General features: G+C 37.4%; 1 non-coding gene across 1 annotated transcript; it reads left to right on the top strand.

Annotated features, from left to right (window-relative positions):
- The first annotated feature begins 569 nt into the window (after positions 1–569).
- Positions 570–675, top strand: LOC122022113. The gene has a single exon (XR_006122850.1). It is a non-coding gene; the product is annotated as a small nucleolar RNA R71 (small nucleolar RNA).
- Positions 676–19,381: the final 18,706 nt, after the last annotated feature.

The following is a 19,381-nucleotide window of genomic DNA, read 5'->3' as shown; positions in this document are numbered from 1 at the left end:
GAAAATTCTGCTGCCTGAACTGAAAATTAGGTCTTGCCCCCATAGATGGTCCTTGATCTTGATTGTTTCTATAGGAAAAATTTGGATAACTTTTCCATCCAGGGTTGTAGGTATTTGAGTATGAGTTGTTTTACCTTTGATTGAAACCCATGATTGCATCACATTACTCTAATTGATTGATTTGTGCAGTGATAGCTCCTAATGGACATGAGTCATTTGAATGTTCAGAACTTTCACATACTTCACAAGAAGAAACAATGGCATTAACCGTATTTGAAATAGATCCCATATTCTCAAACCTTTTTGTAAGAGCATCCAGTTTTGCAGCCAATAAAGTCACTACATCAACATCAAATTTTCCCGATGCTTTTGTTGTTGGGTTCATACAAGAATAGCCACCACTTCTTTCATTAGCCCATTGATGGTGGTTTTGTGCTACGCTCTCAATTATCTCCTCGGCTTCATCCAAGCTCTTATTCATAAGTGTCCCTCTAGCAGCTGAATCTAGGGACACTTTTGTATGATAATTAATGTCGTTATAAAATGTATGTAGCACTAACCACCTTTCCAAACCATGGTGTGGGCATTGTCTGAGCATACTATTGTATCTATCCCAAGCTTCAAATAAAGATTCAGAGTCCGCTTGTTTGAAACTTGCAATAAGATTCCTCATATGAGCTGTTTTACTTGGAGGATAGAATTTGTCAAGGAATTGTTGCTCACATTGCTCCCATGTGGTAATGCTATTTGGAGCCAAAGAATTCAGTCATTGCTTGACTCTATCTCTCAAAGAAAACCCAAATAATAGTAGGCGCATTACCTCTGAAGGAACACCATTCATTTTCATTGTGTCGCATATTTCATAGAAGACTTCCAAATGTTGATTTGGGTCTTTATGCGGTCCTCCACCAAATTGATTTTGCTGCACCATAGATATAATTGCAAGTTTGATCTCAAAATTATTTGCTTCAACTGAAGGCCTTAAATACTAGATCAAAAACCCCTAGCATAAGGTGTTGCATAATCCTTTAGTGGTCTATTCATCATGATAGAGTGTTCTTGTTCTTCTTGTTGTCTTTGCAAAATTTTTCTTCTATGAAATGTTTTGTCTATCTCAGGGTCTAGAGGAAGAAGTTCTCCTGCAAAGTTAGATCTTCGCATACACAAGAACAAGATAGCAAGATATGTTTACAAAAGAAAAAGAAAGAAAGAAACTAAATCAAAAGAAAACCGAGAGAAGTTAGACAAAAATGTTAGAATCAAAATGCAGAATTAGAGTTACAACAAAAGGAATTGACAAGAATGTTATACAAGAAAGGAAAAACTTATGAAAACAGAATTCTAACAATTAGTTACAACTATTCAAATGAAAAGAAAAGTTATGTCTAGTCTAACTCAATTGAAAATCCATAATGTTATAGCGCAATCCCCGGCAACGGCGCCAAAAACTTGTTATGTCACCGCAAGTGTACGGATATGTCGCAAGTAATAATAAAAGATATCGAATCCACAGAGACTGGAATAAGCACTAAAGATGTCTCAAAGCGAGTTAGCTAAACAACCAATCAATTGATTTACAAAGTCTAAGTGTAACTATGAAAGGTAAACAAAGAAATAAAAGAATAAGAAACAAGAATAAGGGCAATGATAAAGGAATGTTCTAGGAGTTTTGGTTTCTTTGTAATGTTATTCAATGTAATGATCTACCAAATCTTATTTCTCAATTTTCCATCATTTGTAGAACGTTGTCGGTTCCCTCTTGCAATAGACAATCGGTCTAGGACTGAAATATATCTAAATTCGATCAATTAGGAATGAACCCCATGTTGTCCTTACACGGGCTTGCCTGTCACGTGCGTCCCTCGAAAAATCAACATAGAAATCCACTACTTCTCAACTTCATTAAGATATAAAGATTAATTCATCCAATCTATCCTACCCTCTTGAAATACCAAATTTCTCTCTTAAGATTACCTCTCAAACGTCCTTACATGGGCATGTTCCTGTCACGAACGTCCCTCGAAAAATTAAATGAGAAGCAATCTATACAAGATCCACAAGATATTCAAACATTCAATCAAGCATGGTAATTAAGCTCTAATCACAACAATCCACACAAGAAAGAATAGATACAAACAGGATAAAATCATAGAAATAGAAATGTTGGCAAATTGACAAGAGTTTACATCAAATCTCCATTACAAATACTCCCTCCATCCTAGAACAAGAGATCTAATCCATGGAACAAGGAAAGAATCCAAAAGAAGAAGAAAAGACAAACATCTTGATCCCAAATCCAAGAAAAATAGGGAAGAAAAGCTTATCTACGATGAAGACCATCTTCGGATCCAATCCTCGCTCCTCGGAGTCGAAACGTTGAAGATCCACTCTTAGAATCGCCGAAATCCCTCCAAGAAGGTGGAGGAATATCCAAATCTTCAATTCCCCCCAAAAGGGAGAAGATCCCCTTTGAAATGAAGAAGAAACCTTTAAATAGAGGGGGAAAATCGGGTGCCACACTGGCCGTGTGTGGGACACGGCCAGGCTCACTTCCCTCTCTGCCTGTCTCACACGGCTGTGTGTGAGACACGGCCATGTCTAGCTCTGCCACTGCACCCCTTGCACGGCTATGTAGATCCACACGGCCTGCGCTGCCTTCGGCTCTAGAAACCCTACATGGGCCGTGTGAAGCCCATGGTCAGGGCATCCTTGGCCTCTGGAATTGTTGCACGGGTCGTGTATAGCACACGGCCAGGGCATTCTTCGGCTCTGGAGGGCTTGCACGGCCGTGTAGTATACACGGTCTGGCTTCCTCTGACTTCCCATCTTGGCACGGCCGTGTGAGGTTCACACGGCCAAGGCTGCTTCCTTTCCTGCTGTAGTCACATGGGCAGTGATCCACACACGGCCTGGGCAACCCCCCATGGCAGGGTCGTGTGGCTCACAGGGCTTGTGCCTTCCTTCCTTGATCAAGTGCCAAAATCTTCTCCAAATTTGACTCCTGTGTACACAAAATGCACAAAAGTAGATCTCCGAACAAAAAGAGTAAATATGCAAAAAAAAAAAACTGGAAGTATAAAAATACGTAGACAAAGCATGTGCAAAATATGTGAATATGAGTCAAAACATGCTAAACAAATGTATACAATCTACGCACATCACTTGTAGAACCATAAAATGGTGTAAAAGTCACTAGGTGTAAATGAGTCTACAAAAGAAAAAGAGGGGCAGATGGGAAGGTGGAAACTTTTAAAACAAGGCTTGTTGCAAAAGAATGGAATCGATTATGAGGAAACCTTTTCGCCGGTAGCTATGCTTAAGTCTATCCAGATACTTTTATCTATTGCTGCTCATATGGATTATGAGATTTGGCAAATGGATGTCAGGACAGCTTTCCTTAATGGAAGTCTTGAAGAAAATATCCATATGAAGCAACCAGAGGGGTTTATTGCAAAGGGCAAAGAGCATCTTGTATGTAAGCTCGATTAGTCTATTTATGGATTAAAGTAAGCTTCAAGATCTTGGAATATCCGGTTTAATCTAGTCTTGTGGATTTATTCAGTGTCTGGTTGAGTCTTGTGTATACAAGAAGTGTGACGGAAACGTGGTGGTATTTCTTGTACTATATGTAGATGACATTTTATTTTGGCAATAATATCAAAGTGTTGTCAGAAGTAAGGGTATGGTTGTCCAAGCAATTCTATATGAAGAACTTGGGAGAATGCGGACATATTCTTGGGATCAAAGTAATAAGGAATCGTAAGAAAAGAATATTATACTTATCTCAAGTTTCATATATCGATACTATCCTAGCTCGTTTTAGCATGCAAAACTCCAAGAAAGGTTTTCTAGCTTTTCGACATGGAGTATCTTTTTTCTAAAGAGATGTCTCCTAAGACATCAAAAGAGATAAAGGAAATGAAGGGAATTCCTTATGTTGTAGGAATCCTAGTGTATGCGATGTTATATATGAGACCGGATATCTGTTTTGCCATGGGCATGGTTAGCAGATATCAAAGTAACCCAAGACAAGGACATTGGACTGTCGTAAAGCATATATTAAAGTACTTGAGAAGGACTAGAGATTATATGCTGGTTTACCAGGCAGATGACTTGCTCCCTGTGGGTTACACAGATTCAGATTTCCAATCAGATAGGGGCAATAGTAAGTCAACCTCGGGGTTTTGTGTTTACTTTAGGAAGTGGAAGCATAACAATGGAGAAGTGTTAAGCAGGAATGTGTTTCAGACTCCACCATGGAAGCAGAGTATGTGGCAGCCTCATAGGCAGCCATAGAAGTTGAATGGCTCAGTAACTTCATGATGGACTTAGATGTGATTCCTGGTTTGCCCAAAATTATTTGGTGGAGTAGCAAACTCGAAGGAACCTCGAGCCCATAAGGCAAGTAAACACATAGATCACAGGTACCACCCAATACGAGACATCATATAACGAGGAGAAGTTATTGTCGCCTAGATTGCATCAGGAGATAACCTGGATCCTTTCGCCAAATCCCTTAAGGCAAGAGCTTTTGATGGCCATGTTAAGGGGATGGGAATCAGATGTATGGCAGCATATATGACAGCATAGTCTTTTAGTATAAGTGGGAGGTTGTTAGAATGTATACTCAAAGTCTAGCTTTTTGTATAAACACTTAGTTTGAAATAAGAATCACATTAGTCAAATATCTGCATTTATGTTAAATGCAGTTGTCCATTTAAGTTATATTGTAGATAGCATGGTGTGAGGTGTCACACAGAAGATCATGTTATCAGTTCCTTATAAATTATAAATAGTAGCTCACAACCAAGATGGAATGGGACAAATCATTGGAGTGGGTGTAGTGCAATTTGGTATTAGTTTATCTTGACTATAAAATTATACTAGTACACTCTGAGTGTATTGAGCAGGATCATTTGAGGTAGTATCTTTTTATACTAACTTTTTAAAAGAACAAGACCTCTATTATTATGGACGTGTGTGCTCTTAATCATGATATAATAACAAGCACATATACTTAATATTTATTTCTTTAATTTATCAAAGGGTGTGATTTAATTCGATAAATCAATAGGCCCGATAAGTTGGGAAATGATATTATTTATATGGTGTGTTGTTGGTTATAGAAGGAAACTGTGTGCTAGTAATTTAGGTTGATAATGTTCCCTTGAGGAGCTCATAAGGATTGTCATGTAAACCCTGCAGGTGGACTTAGTCCGACATGACAATAAAGTTGAGTGGTACTACTCTTGGAGCTAGATATTAATTAAGTGAGTTGTCAGTAACTCATTTAATTAATGGGCATTCGATATATTAAACACAGGGAGATTAATGCACTCATGATAAGAAGGAGTCCATAATGTAATTTGGGATTGGTGCGGTAGTTCAATAATAACTCTTTAGTGGTATGAGTTATTATTGATGAACTTGAGTTGAGTGTTTCGGGCGAACACAGGAAGCTCAATCTCATCGGGAGACCAAAACCAATTTCTCCTCTCGGTCCCTGTTGTAGCCTCTATAATGTCTTGTATCCACAAAGTCCGCTTCTTACTTAAGTAATGAGTCGGACACATCCTTGCTTGGAGCAAGGGGGTCGGCCAAGCATTATTTTGGAGCTCATGTAGTGGTCGGCCAAGCCATGCTTGGTGACCAAGCATGGGGTCGGCCATAGGAAAAGAAAAAAGGAAGTTTTGTTTAAAACAAAATTTTATTAAAATCTTTCTTTATTTGTAGTTATCTATAATGGTTAAAAAAGAGATTTTATTTTGTTAAAATTTTTCCTTTTTGTATTTAAAAGGAATATTTTAATTTCCTTTTATAGTCATCCTCATGGTTTTAAAAGAGAGTTTTAAAATTTTAAAATCTTTCCTTTTATAGCTATCTACAAAAGATTAAAGAGAGATTTTAATTTTGTTAAAATCTTTCCTTATTTGTAGTTATCTATAATGTTTAAAAAAGGTATTTTAATTTTTGATAAAACTTTCTTTTTTTGTAACCATGATTTAAAAAGGAGAAGTTTTAATTAATCTTTCTTTTTTTGTAGTTGTTTACATGTTTTAAAAGACAGAGATTAATTTTAAAACTTTCCTTTATTGCTATGTGCAATAGGAAATTTAAAAGAGAGAGATTTTAATTGTTATTAAAATTTCCTTTTTTTAAAGGGATGCCATAAATAAGGAAGTTTTAATTATGTTTAAAACTTTCCTTTTTTGACATAACCAAGGATTATAAAAGAAGAGAAGGTGATGCCTTATGGTGTAACACAATTCTATTTTCCTCTTCTCTTTTCCTTGGGTGGCCGACCACTTTTCCTTTCTCTTCTCCCTTTGGTTTCTCCCCTAGAGGCCGGCGGTAATTGTCCTCCTTCTTCAATCTAGGGTCGGTGGTACAAGAGAGGAAGCTTTTCACCCTAGGGCAGGCGAGAAGAGAGGAGGCTTTCTTCATTAGGGTCGGTGGCAAGAGAGGAAGCTTATCTTGTTGTGGCCGGTGGCTTGGAGGTAAGGAAGAAGAAGAGAAGGAAATTTCCTATTTTGGAAACCCTTGGTGGCTCGAGAGTCTTGGAGGAGAAGAAGTGGTTCGAGTGGATTCCCTCTTGGTAGATCGTTGCCCACACAACGTCTAAGAGGAGGAGAGGAATACAACAGAAGATCAAGAGGTCTTTAGTTACAAAGAAAGGTATAACTAGTTATTTGTTTCCGCATCATAACTAGTTCATGTTTTTTGTATAGATCTTGAAAAATTAAACACAAGAGGTTATCGATTTTATGTTATCATTTTTGTTATCGATTTTGTGTTTCAATTTCATGTTTCGATATTGTGCTTCTATTGAGGTCTCTATAGTTAAATCTAGTTTACTGTAAGAAGTTAATTAAATATCTGATTTCTTTAAGAGACTTTGTCTAGGAAGTGGTGGATGATCCCATACCCAAGAAGGCCTAGTGTTTCGCCATGTTTAACCTGGAAGCCGATCTTTGAAATAGATATTTGATAACTTCTGTAATATAGTTTAATTTAGGAAGATCACATCGGTTAAACTTGGAATAAAAATGTTAAGTATTGTTTCCAATCCAAGTTTAACTTCTGAAGGACAATTTGGATTAATAATGTTAAGCATCGTTCGCAATCCAAATTTAACTTCAGTAGAGCACATGGGTAGCTAGGATAGTTCTATGCTTGTACAAATTTTTATACAAGGGAACTAGGACGGTATTCCGAGTAGCAACCAACACCATCTCCATTGAAGAAGGATGAAGTAGAGGTATATCATAATCCGGGAATAGAAGGAGGAGCAGGTGAGGAAGCTATCAAGAGGGAATATCGAAGATCAAAGAAAAGAAGAAAAGTGAGACTTATTGAATACTAATCTTTGACGACAAGCAGAGACGAATGAGAAGAAGATAAAGAAGAGGAGAGAAGGCGTTACAGTGCATCGAAGAAGGGAGACTTTAAAAATCCTAGTGTTAATTATTGGCAGTCGTCCGATCCAGTGATTAAAAAGGGGAGATTTAATCTGGGCTGTCAAATTTAAAAAGGTGGCTATCATATCAAATCACAACAGTTGTCTATCACATTGGATATTCTTCTGTGCTATCGTGAGACACATGTCAGTGTAATACAGATCACACTAATGAGGGATAGGAGGTAATAAGCAAGCTTATGATGAAAAGTTGTGCTTGACATACTTTACATTAATGGTAGGTGATTTGCTTGATTTCCAAGAAGTCAAGATAATGTTAGTTTAATCTGAGAATATTTATAAGTGAATGTCAGATCGGAGTTATTTTGTCAGACTAAGCCACTCGGCGACATTAGACTAGCCGACTGGACATCAAGAATATCATAGATAAGAATGGTTAAGTATAATATTTGTTATTGTCAATCGCGATACAGCACAAAAGCTCCCGATTGGAGGATAAGAAGCTCAGACAGACACTAAAGTCTAGTTAGTTAGACTTTCAACCTCCTTTGACTAGACTTGAAGGCTTGTGATACAGTGTTTAAGATGGGCCCCTTTGAGGGGAGTTAAAATCCAGAAGGTCGGCTGACATGGAAGTCAAATTCAAGGTCAAGGGGTGATCAACATCATTTAAAACAAGAGAAAGTCCAATCGGACCTCCATGCTGAGGGGATCGTGATATTAAACCAAGGGCATGCTCAACTGAACCCTCCGATCGGGATGGCCTCAAAATTTGATTTCATAATCAATGATGAAATACGAAAAAGTATGCACTCAGGTATCCCAACCGAGTGCCCCAGCTGATCGGACGTAAGATTCGATCGAACGTACTAGACACATGGTCAAAGATAGCCAGAGTAAAGAAGTGAAAGTCGAGTCACCGACTGCACACATAAACATAGACCGAGTACTTCTCAAGAGTCACAACCGGTTGAACTATATCGATGATATGATTGGTTGGTTGGTCAAAGTAGCCTATGGTAGGCCCCACAACCTAATAAATTAATATGCTTTTTTAGCTTTTTATGCCATAGACGACAGGGGATATTCTGTTAGATCGAGACGCGCTAGAGGGGGGGTGAATAGCGCTCGTGACTATTTTGTACGTATCGGAATCGAAAACAGCGTTAGAGTAATTAAAGCAACGAAATTAAAAACAAACAAACACACAGAGAGAGACACGAGAGATTTTACTTCGTTCGGAGCCTAAGGCGACTCCTACTCGAAGGCCCGTGAACCTTGATCGCTTTCCTTGGGCAACAACTATAATCATGATAGAAATTACAAATTACACTAAAAGTATTGAAATAAACTTGTACCGACAACTTAAGAAAGAAGAAGCTTGAAGCTTCGGGTCGTCGGGCACTTGTAGCAGCACTTCGGAACGTCTTTTGGAGCAGCACGTTGATGAGAGATCACTTGGTATTCGTTATTATGAAGTGCTGGTCGAAACCCCCTTATAAAGGGTGTTCAAGGCGCCTCCATGCTGCCTGGTCTTCCGCGTGGATCAAATCTAATCTGGTCGAACTTCATCCATTCAAGGCGCCTTAAACCTCACTCAAGACGCCTTCCAAGGCGCCTTCTGCTTTCTTCAAGGCGCCTCCAATGGTGCTTCGCAGCCAGCTCATCCTTTGCACCCGAGGCGCCTCCAACCTCCATGGAGGCGCCTCGGACACTGTTCATCCGAGGGAAAACTACCTTATTTTGTACCTGCAAGACTTGTTAGTCCTAAACAATAACCTGCAACACAAAATTAGCACAAAATAACAGTATGAATAATAAAAGAATGTTTATGACAGCCTCCGGACTGTCCGGGTCTGACTTCGGATTTCCAACCGGAAACCCTAGGTCGACCCGACGCATACTGTTCCCTCTACGGGGAACGCGTCCTCACCTACTCCACTCAGGAGATTTACCTGTTGCCAGTGCAATCCTCCAGATCGTCTGGACTTTTGCTCAGCACTCGATACTTCCGGACTTTCTGCTGGACATCTGCTTCCCGGCTAGTCCAGACTTTCACCTGGTGCGCGACACCAGGACTTTCCACCTAGGGTTACCACCCCCTAGGACTTTTTGCCTGAAGTCATTGACCTGCCAAGACTTTCCTCATAGGGTTACCACCCCCTATGGCCTAGGGTTACCACCCCCTAGGGTTTTTTGCCTTTGCCTAACCGCAGCTAGGACTTTTCTCCACCTAGGGTTACCACCCCCTAGGGTTTTCACCTGCCTAACCGCAGTTAGGACTTTCCTAAAACACTCATTCAACATGTTAGATGACAGAGAATCTTAACTTTGAATCCCTTTGCCATTATCAAAACTTAGGTTCGATCGTCGGATGCTTCCTGCACCAACAATCTCCCCCTTTTTGATTATGGCAACAAAAATTCAAAGTTAAGAAAATAATGCCATTAAAAGATAAGCATGAAAATACAAGCATAATGATAGTTAAGTGCAGAGCTAAATTAAGTGCAGAGCTCCCCCTTAATATAAAGACTCCCCCTTAATAAAAGCTCATTTTTTAAAATTTGAATTTCTTTCAATTTTTTTTAATTCTATGAATTTTCTTCTACTCTCCCCCTTTGCCATATATCAAAAATCAGTTGAAAGCAAGTTTTAAGATTTTAAGAAAACAATCTTTTTGAGAGAAGGTAGAAGAAGGCTTGTGAAACTTAGTTAAACGAAATATTTTTCACCTAAGTTTAAAAGGTTAATATATGGATGATTTTGAATGATGCCTTTAGCCACTTTTGAGACTTGGTTGTTTTTAGAAAGACATACCTAACTAAAGTTAGAAAAACTTAGCTAGATTTTTTTTTTTTTGGAGCCAAATTGTTTGTAAAGAAATTTGAAGTCTCAATTTACTTAGCAAAAGTCTTTTGAAAGCCATGAGTTAAATTTTGCAAGTAAAGAAATATGCGTTTTAATACTTTTAACTTAGACAAGTATTTTAGCATTTAGAGTTAAAATTTATAAGGTGGCTAAGTTTGAGAAAGTTTGAAGGTTGCTATATGAGTCACTTTAGCTAAGCCTTTTGCAAACAATGAATGTAGGTTCAGTTTAAAAGGTACTTAGCGTTAAAACTTAATTTTGAAAAGATAGGAGTAAGAATTTGTTAATACAAAGAGGGAGTGACTAAATGTTTAATTTAGGTTATTTATTTTAACTGGTCTTTAAGTCCAAGCATGAGGTTAAATAGATTTTAAGTTATCCAGATTATTTTGTTCAGGTATCAGAGCCCTAAAGTATGAGCATGCTCAAACTTCAAATCTCCATTTCCTTCATGGCTAATTCCATGTTTTTGTAAGTCTAGTAAATTTAGGGGAGCAAAGGATTTTGAAATTAGTTTTCCAAATATTTTTCAAAGGATTTTGAAATCAGTTTTTCAAGTATTTTTCAAAGGATTTTGAAATAAGTTTTTCAAATATTTTTCAAAGGATTTTGAAATTAGTTTTTCAAATAAATTTTAAAGAATTTTGAAATAAGTTTTAAAGATTTTGAAATTAAGTTTTAAAGATTTTGAAATGATTTTGAAAAGATTTTTCAAATAAATTTTAAAGATTTTGAAATGAAGTTTTAAAGATTTTGAAAATGATTTTGAAAAGATTTTTCAAATAATTTTGAAATAAAGTTTTAAAGATTTTGAAATGATTTTGAAAAGATTTTTCAAATAAATTTAAAGATTTTGAAATGAAGTTTTAAAAGATTTTGAAAATGATTTTGAAAAGATTTTTTAAATAATTTTAAAATAAAATTTTAAAGATTTTGAAAAGATTTTTCAAATAAATTTAAAGAATTTTGAAATTAAGTTTTAAAGATTTTGAAATGATTTTGAAAAGATTTTTCAAATAAATTTTAAAGAATTTTGAAATTAAGTTTTAAAGATTTTGAAATGATTTTGAAATGATTTTGAAAAGATTTTTCAAATAAATTTTAAAGATTTTGAAATGAAGTTTTAAAGATTTGGAAATGATTTTGAAAAGATTTTTCAAATAAATTTTAAAGAATTTTAAGATTTTGAAATGATTTTGAAAAGATTTTTCAAATAAATTTTAAAGATTTTGAAATGAAGTTTTAAAGATTTTGAAATGAAGGTGAAAAGATTTATCAAATAAATTTTAAAGAATTTTGAAATTAAGTTTTAAAGATTTTGAAATGATTTTGAAAAAAAATTTCAAATAAATTTTAAAGATTTTGAAATGAAGTGGAGGCTCCTATGTTCGGATCAAGAGGACCAGACACGAGGCAGAAAGTCCTAGTAGGTCGGGTGGACCGAGGGGCAGGAAGTCCTAGTAGGTCGAGTAGACCGAGGGGCAGGAAGACCTGGTGGGTTAAGGATCGGACGTGGGAAGCCCATGGTCCTTTGTTTGAGGGGGGATTGTTGGGGTTGCAAACATAGTCCCATATTGAAAACACATGGAAAAGATCATGGGTTTATAAGAATTTAGATATCTCCACAATTACATGATATTGTCCACTTTGGGCCTAAGCCCTCATGATTTTGCTCTTGGGCTCTCCCCAAAAGGCCTCATGCCAATGGAGATATCTTTCTCTTATAAACCCATGATCTTTTCCATGTATTTTCAATATGGGACTATGTTTGCAATCTTGCAACCCCAACAATCCCCCCCTCAAACAAAGGACCATGGGCTTCCCACGTCCGATCCTTGACCCACCAGGTCTTCCTGCCCCTCGGTCCACCCGACCTACTAAGACTTCCTTGCCTAGCCGCAACTAGGACTTCCTGCCCCTCGGTCCACCCGACCTACTAGGACTTCCTGCCTGGTGTCTGGTCCTCTTGATCCGAACATAGGAGCCCCCACTTTCTTTGTTCGAGGTCAATATTGTACTCACATGGTTCGATCAGACCATAGCTCTTGTGCACAGTCGGCGGTTAAACTTTCTGGCAGTCCGGGCTCTAATACCAATTGTTGGATAGAGACGCGCTAGAGGGGGGTGAATAGCGCTCGTGGCTATTTTGTACGTATCGGAATCGAAAACTGCGTTAGAGTAATTAAAGCAGCGGAATTAAAATTAAACAAACACACAGAGAGAGACACGAGAGATTTTACTTCGTTCGGAGCCTAAGGCGACTCCTACTCGAAGGCCCGCGATCCTTGATCGCTTTCTGTGGGCAACAACTATAATCACGATAGAAATTACAAATTACACTGAAAGTATTGAAATAAACTTGTACCAACAACTTAAGAAAGAAGAAGATTGAAGCTTCGGGTCGTCGGGCACTTGTAGCAGCACTTCGGAACGTCTTTTGGAGCAGCACGTTGATGAGAGATCACTTTGTATTCGTTATTATGAAGTGTTGGTCGAAACCCCCTTATAAAGGGTGTTCAAGGCGCCTTGTGTTGGTTGCTACTCGGAAAACCTATAGGTTCCACTGTACAAAAATTTTGTACAAAGGTCTGAACCTTTTCCTAGCTACCATGTGTTCTTTTAAATTAAATTTTGGATCGCCTGCAGAACTTAACACGTTTGATCTAAAACTTAATCTATTTGTTCTTTTAGGTTTTGACTTGGATCTCCTGCGGAACTTTACACGTTCGACCCAAGTCTCCTTAAGTTATTAATTCCATTAAATATTAATTTCCATAATTGGTTCCTAGTACTGACGTGGCGAGGCACATGGCCTTCTTGGATATGGGAGCAACCACCACCGACTAGACAAAACCTTTTATAGAAAGCTAATATTTAATTTCCTAAAATAACTTTAGGTTAACCAAAGAGAACAATCAAATCACAAGGAAAAGAAAAAACAAAAGAACACAACATCGAAAAAACATATTCGAAATTCTAGAACGTAAGCCTCTTGTATTTGGTATTATTTCCATAAATAACTAGCATGATGCGGAAATAAAAATTACTAGTTATACCTTGTAGAAAAACCTCTTGATCTTCTACCGTATTCCTCTTCTAACCTCGGACGTTGTGTGGGCAATGATCTACCGAGATGAGAAACCACCAACCACCTTCTTCTCCTCCAAGCAAGGTTCGGCCACAAAGGAAAACTTCACCAAGGAGAAAAATCAAAATACTAACCAAGCTCCAAGAGATGCTAGCTTTCTCTCCTTCTTCTTCTTCTTCTCCAAGTAGTATCCGGCCACCACAAGAGCTCCAAGGGGAAGAGAGAGGTTCGGCCACCACAAGAGGAAGAGAGGGAGAGGATGGTCGGCCACACCAAGGAACAAAAGAGGGAGAGAAATAATAGATGTTGTGTCTCATGAAGGCACCCTCACCCCTTCTTTTATATTCCTTGGCCTAGGCAAATTTAGGAAATTTAATTACAATAAAATTTCCTTAATTTCCTTGACTTGATTTAATTGAGAAAAATAAAATAAAATTTCCCCAATTAAAATCAAGTGGTCGGCCATATCAATGAAAACAAAATTGGACAAGTTTTAATCAACAATTAAAACTTCCTAATTTATTTCCGGAAATTTTAAAAAATAAAATTTCTCTTCAAATCTCTTCATGGTTGATAAAAAGGAAATTTCTATAATTTTAATTTTACAACATGTGAATAATTTTTAAAGAGAAAATAAAATATCTTACCAATCTACAAATAAGGAAAGAGATCTAATCTCTTTCTTTAATCTTTTGTAGATCTTTTACAAGAGAGATATTTTAATTTTAATTCTCTTTAATAAATTATATCTTCCACATAATAAAAATTAAAATTAAATTTCTTTTTAATTTATTTTGGCCGACCCTACTAGCTTGGGTTCTAGCTAGGGCCGGCCACCCAATCTTATACCTAGGCCGGCCCTAGCTTGTTCCCAAGCTAGCTTGACCGGCCCCTATTGGGTGGGTATAGAAGGTGGGTATAGGTGGGTATAGAACTCTATAAATAAGAGGCTACGATAGGGACCGAGAGGAGGAATTGGTTTTGGTCTCCCGATAAAATTAAGCATCCCGTGTTCGCCCCGAACACACAACTTAATTTTATCAATGATAATTCATTCCACTAGAGAACTATCATTGAACTACCGCACCAATCCCAAATTACATTTTCGGGCTCCTTCTTATTATGAGTGTGTTAGTCTCCCTGTGTTTAAGATATCGAATGTCCACTAATTAAGTGAATTACTGACAACTCATTTAATTAATATCTAAGTCCAAGAGTAGTACCACTCAACCTTATCGTCATGTCGGACTAAGTCCACCTGCAGGGTTTAACATGACAATCCTTATGAGCTCCTCTTGGGGACATTATCAACCTAGTATCTCTAGGACACAGTTTCCTTCTATAATCAACAACACACACTATAAGTGATATCATTTCCCAACTTATCGGGCTTATTGATTCATCGAACTAAACCTCACCCATTGATAAATTAAAGAAATAAATATCAAATATATGTGCTTGTTATTATATCAGGATTAAGAGCACACACTTCCATAATAACCGAGGTCTTTGTTTCTTTATAAAGTCAGTATAAAAGAAACGACCTCAAATGGTCCTACTCAATACACACTAAGTGTACTAGTGTAATTATACAGTCAAGATAAACTGATACCTAATTACACTACGACCTTCTAATGGTTTGTTCCTTTCCATTTTGGTCGTGAGCTACTGTTTATAATTTATAAGGTACTGATAATATCATCTTCTGTATGTGACACCACATACTATATTATCTTCAATATAAATTAATTGAACAACTACAACTAAATGTAGAAAATTTGACCAAATGTGATTCTTTATTCATAATGAATGTTTACAAAGTTTAGGCTTTCAGTATACACTCCAACACCTTGAAGGCTGTTCAAGGGGCCTCCATGCTGCCTGGTCTTCCGCGTTGATCAAATCTGATCTGGTTGAACTTCATCCATTCAAGGCGCCTTAAACCTCACTCAAGACGCCTTCCAAGGCGCCTTCTGCCTTCTTCAAGGCGCCTCCAATGGTGCTTCGCAGCCAGCTCATCCTTTGCACCCGAGGCGCCTCCAACCTCTATGGAGGCGCCTCGGACACTGTTCATCCGAGGGAAAACTACCTTATTTTGTACCTGCAAGACTTGTTAGTCCCAAACAATATCCTGCAACACAAAATTAGCACAAAATAACAGTATGAATAATAAAAGAATGTTTATGACAGTCTCCGGACTGTCCGGGTCTAACTTCGGATTTCCAACCGGAAACCTTAGGTCGACCCGACGCCTACTGTTCCCTCTACGGGGAACGCGTCCTCACCTACTCCACTCAGGGGATTTACCTGTTGCCAGTGCGATCCTCCAGATCGTCTGGACTTTTGCTCAGCACTCAATACTTCCGGATTTTCTATTGGACATCCGCTTCCCGGCTAGTCCAGACTTTCACCTGGTTCGCGACACCAGGACTTTCCACCTAGGGTTACCACCCCCTAGGACTTTTTGCCTGAAGTCATCGACCTGCCAAGACTTTCCGCATAGGGTTACCACCCCCTATGACCTAGGGTTACCACCCCCTAGGGTTTTTTGCCTTTGCCTAACCACAGCTAGGACTTTTCTCCACCTAGGGTTACCACCCCCTAGGACCTAGGGTTACCACCCCCTAGAGTTTTCACCTGCCTAACCGCAGTTAGGACTTTCCTGAAACACTCATTCAACATGTTAGATGACAGAGAATCTTAACTTTGAATCCCTTTGCCATTATCAAAACTTAGGTTCGATCGTCGGATGCTTCCTGCACCAACATATTCTACAGGTAAATCACACTTTAAAAGCTTCCAGCCTGTCCAATCACAAAAATTTACGGGCTCATTTTATGAATGGTGTCAGGTCACTTTATGGTTTGTCCTTTTATGGAAGTGTCTCGTAATTCATGCATAAGTACAACAGTGACATTATAAAAGGAGATATTCACCTACAAGCGAAGGTATGTGATGCTACATATTTTTACACGCTTACTACTATAGTTTTTTTTTTTCTATTCTTCTCCAAAACTATATTACTGACTTGAGCATCGGAAGGCTCCTTCCCTGACTTGACACTAATATTTTTTGTGATGTACAAAATAGCGAGAAGTCTTCATCCAATCAACCTCAGAGTGGAGTATCCAGCTACCTATCTTCCTAACTTTCAGATAAGATCACTGAATATAAGAGTCTAAAGAATGTAATAAAATGATTATTATCACTCCTATTATCAAGTTAATTAATGAGAATAGAGAAAAGGTCAATGCCACTCACTATAGGAAATTAATTTGTTCCTTAATCTATCTCAACACAAGGCTAAATATCACACATTAAATAAGTTTGCTTTTCAGATTCTTAAATGAACCAAGCAAAATTTATTTGATAGCAGCAAAAAAGATGTTAAGATACCTTAAGGGTACAAAGAATCATGACATTAGTTAAAAAAGAAAATAATTTCAAATTTATGTATACACAGATAATGATGGGTAGGATCGATCAATAACCACAAAATTACCTTTGGATATCAACCGAAACAAAATCCATAGTCGCAACATATGCAACTTGTGAGACAGTTTGGATTAAGAGAATTTTAAAAATTTTAAAATTCAGTAAGATGAGTCAACAATAATATTTATTGTGACAATATATTTGAAATTATAATGATAAACAAATTAGTCTTCCATTAATTATCTAAGCATATTGATACGGGACATCACTTCATTCGAGATTTAATTAATCAGGGAGAAATATGCATGAAGCGTATTATGATAGATGATCAGTTTATAGACATCGTGACTAAAATAGTCACAATTGATAAGTTTAATAAATTCAAAAAGCAATTCAAAATTACAAACTAAGAGGGTGTCAGAGTAAAAGTAAAGTCATCATTTTAGTAACTTTTCTTAAATGGCTCCCCATAAAAAAAAATAATAATAATAATAAATCATGGAGGGCATTTGTCCTACACAAAGATTATTTATATGAAAAGATCAAGAATTTAATAAAATATTTTATATTCGTTGAAAATTAACTTTAATATTTATTAGAATAATTATCCATATAGATATTAATTACGTTAATCCTTAAAATAGTAATAAACTATATTAATTTGTAATCTTTGTGACTCATCAATCAATCAAAATCTAGTTTGACTATATCTTCTAGAGCTCATTGGAAATAATGGCCAGACTTGGAAAGTGAATAAGTGCTTTGGAAAGTCGTCAAGAGTTTAATATTATGGACTAGTTTTAATGAACGACTAGATGGTTCCATTTTGCACTATAATAGGAATCTGTCATGAACTTGAAAAATAAGTGACCAAGTAAAAACATTAAGAGAGCAAATTGTAAGGAGTGTGTATACCAACTTTTCCATTTTAATCTATATTCTCATTTCCTCAAATATTAATTATGCTTCCACGCATACCTCATATCTCAGACAGTGAATCTGACTTTGTATTAACAGTTGGGTGTTTGATTTTTGTGTGCTTTAGAATTGGAATCTATCGAAACAGAGTACTCTCTAGCCTTCATATTTAATATGACTGATGGTAGTACGTACTCATGGAAAGCCCAATTCTTGCATTTGATCGATGTTAGAACATGCAGACTGCAGTTTGTCGATCGCTTTTCTTCATATTGGACTTGGCGCGCTTGACATTTCTCAGCTCACCATCCCTCGGCCTGCGAAGCTGGATGTACGAGTAGCAGATTGGGCAGGCCCAACTCGATCGATCGATCGCTGTGCTCGATCGGAAGCTTCATTGCTGCTGCCAGCTGGTTAATGCATACATACATACACAGTCCCTCTGTCATCGGTGGAGTGTCAGCTTGCAGAGGATATGAAACAAAAGTGCAGGTCTGGGCTTGGGAGTTGGGACCACCCAGCCCAGGGAGAGCTAGCGCGATGCTGATGATCACGAGCGCACTGCCAGTGGCTGACGGCATGCATGCAGCACTGTCGCAGCGTGCCAGAGGGAATAACCAATCTTCTTCCCTTCCCTTATGCATGCAGGAGGCAATTATGGGCGTGGAGGTGAGTCCGTTACTGCCCTGTCGTCCTCTCTCTTTCTTTGTTCCAGTCGGTGTCATTTGCAAGCCATTGCGTAGTTGGATGGATGTTCCGAGGTGGGCAATCGACGGACAGGTCTCCTTGTTTCTTGGCGTCTTGCTTACCGGATAAGATATCTTACAGTCTGATGACTTAACAATTTTAACTCAAAATTAAGTAGATTAAAATAAATTTTTTCTAAGAAATATTAAAAATATAAAAATTATCTTAAATATTTAAAAAATACAAATGACCTAAAATAACAAAAGCCCTAAAAAGAGTTTAAATGGCTGAATTTGGAGTTGAAAATTTGACGGTTATAGTTTTACTAGTAATAAATATAGGATTTCGAATTCTATACGTGTGACGACAGACAAAGCATGATTTCAAGTTCCGAGTCAAAAGTTATATCTATTTGAATTTTGAAGGATCATATTAGGCTTCAACACGGGTTTGACCTGCATCAGTCTTCTCAGCTTAAAAAGAACTCATTCTCGAGATCAAATTAACTTATTTAACAATTGTCAAATAAGGAGTTAGGTGTTTCACATTAAAGACATCAGAAGTCTTCAGATAACTAGGAAGGCTCAACCTATAGACATTGTCGTTAATCTTCTGCAGTATCTCGCATGGTCTGATTTTTTTATCCTTTAGCTTATTTTATCCTCCAATAGGAAAAGGATCACGAGTCAATACAACCCAGACAAAATCTCTCTAAAAAAGTACCTGTCGACGATGACGATCGAAATGAGCTAATACTTAGTATTGTTTTCCATAATTGCAGTTTCACTTGCTCATGAATATCTCAAAGATGATATGTCATTTCATCTACTTTAGGACTAATTTGCCCTACACGTGGAACAGAGGTTAAGTCTAGAACTCTTGATAGATTCTTACCATAGACAATCTCAAAAAGACTCAATCTCGTGGTCCTATTTTTCGATCTGTTGTAGGCAAACTCTGTTTGAGGT

The sequence above is a fragment of the Zingiber officinale genome, chromosome 9A (genome assembly GCF_018446385.1).
Source record: "Zingiber officinale cultivar Zhangliang chromosome 9A, Zo_v1.1, whole genome shotgun sequence".
In the NCBI taxonomy this organism is placed as follows: domain Eukaryota; kingdom Viridiplantae; phylum Streptophyta; class Magnoliopsida; order Zingiberales; family Zingiberaceae; genus Zingiber; species Zingiber officinale.
Note: the sequence above shows the minus strand (reverse complement) of the source record. Positions and strands in the feature narration are given on the sequence as shown.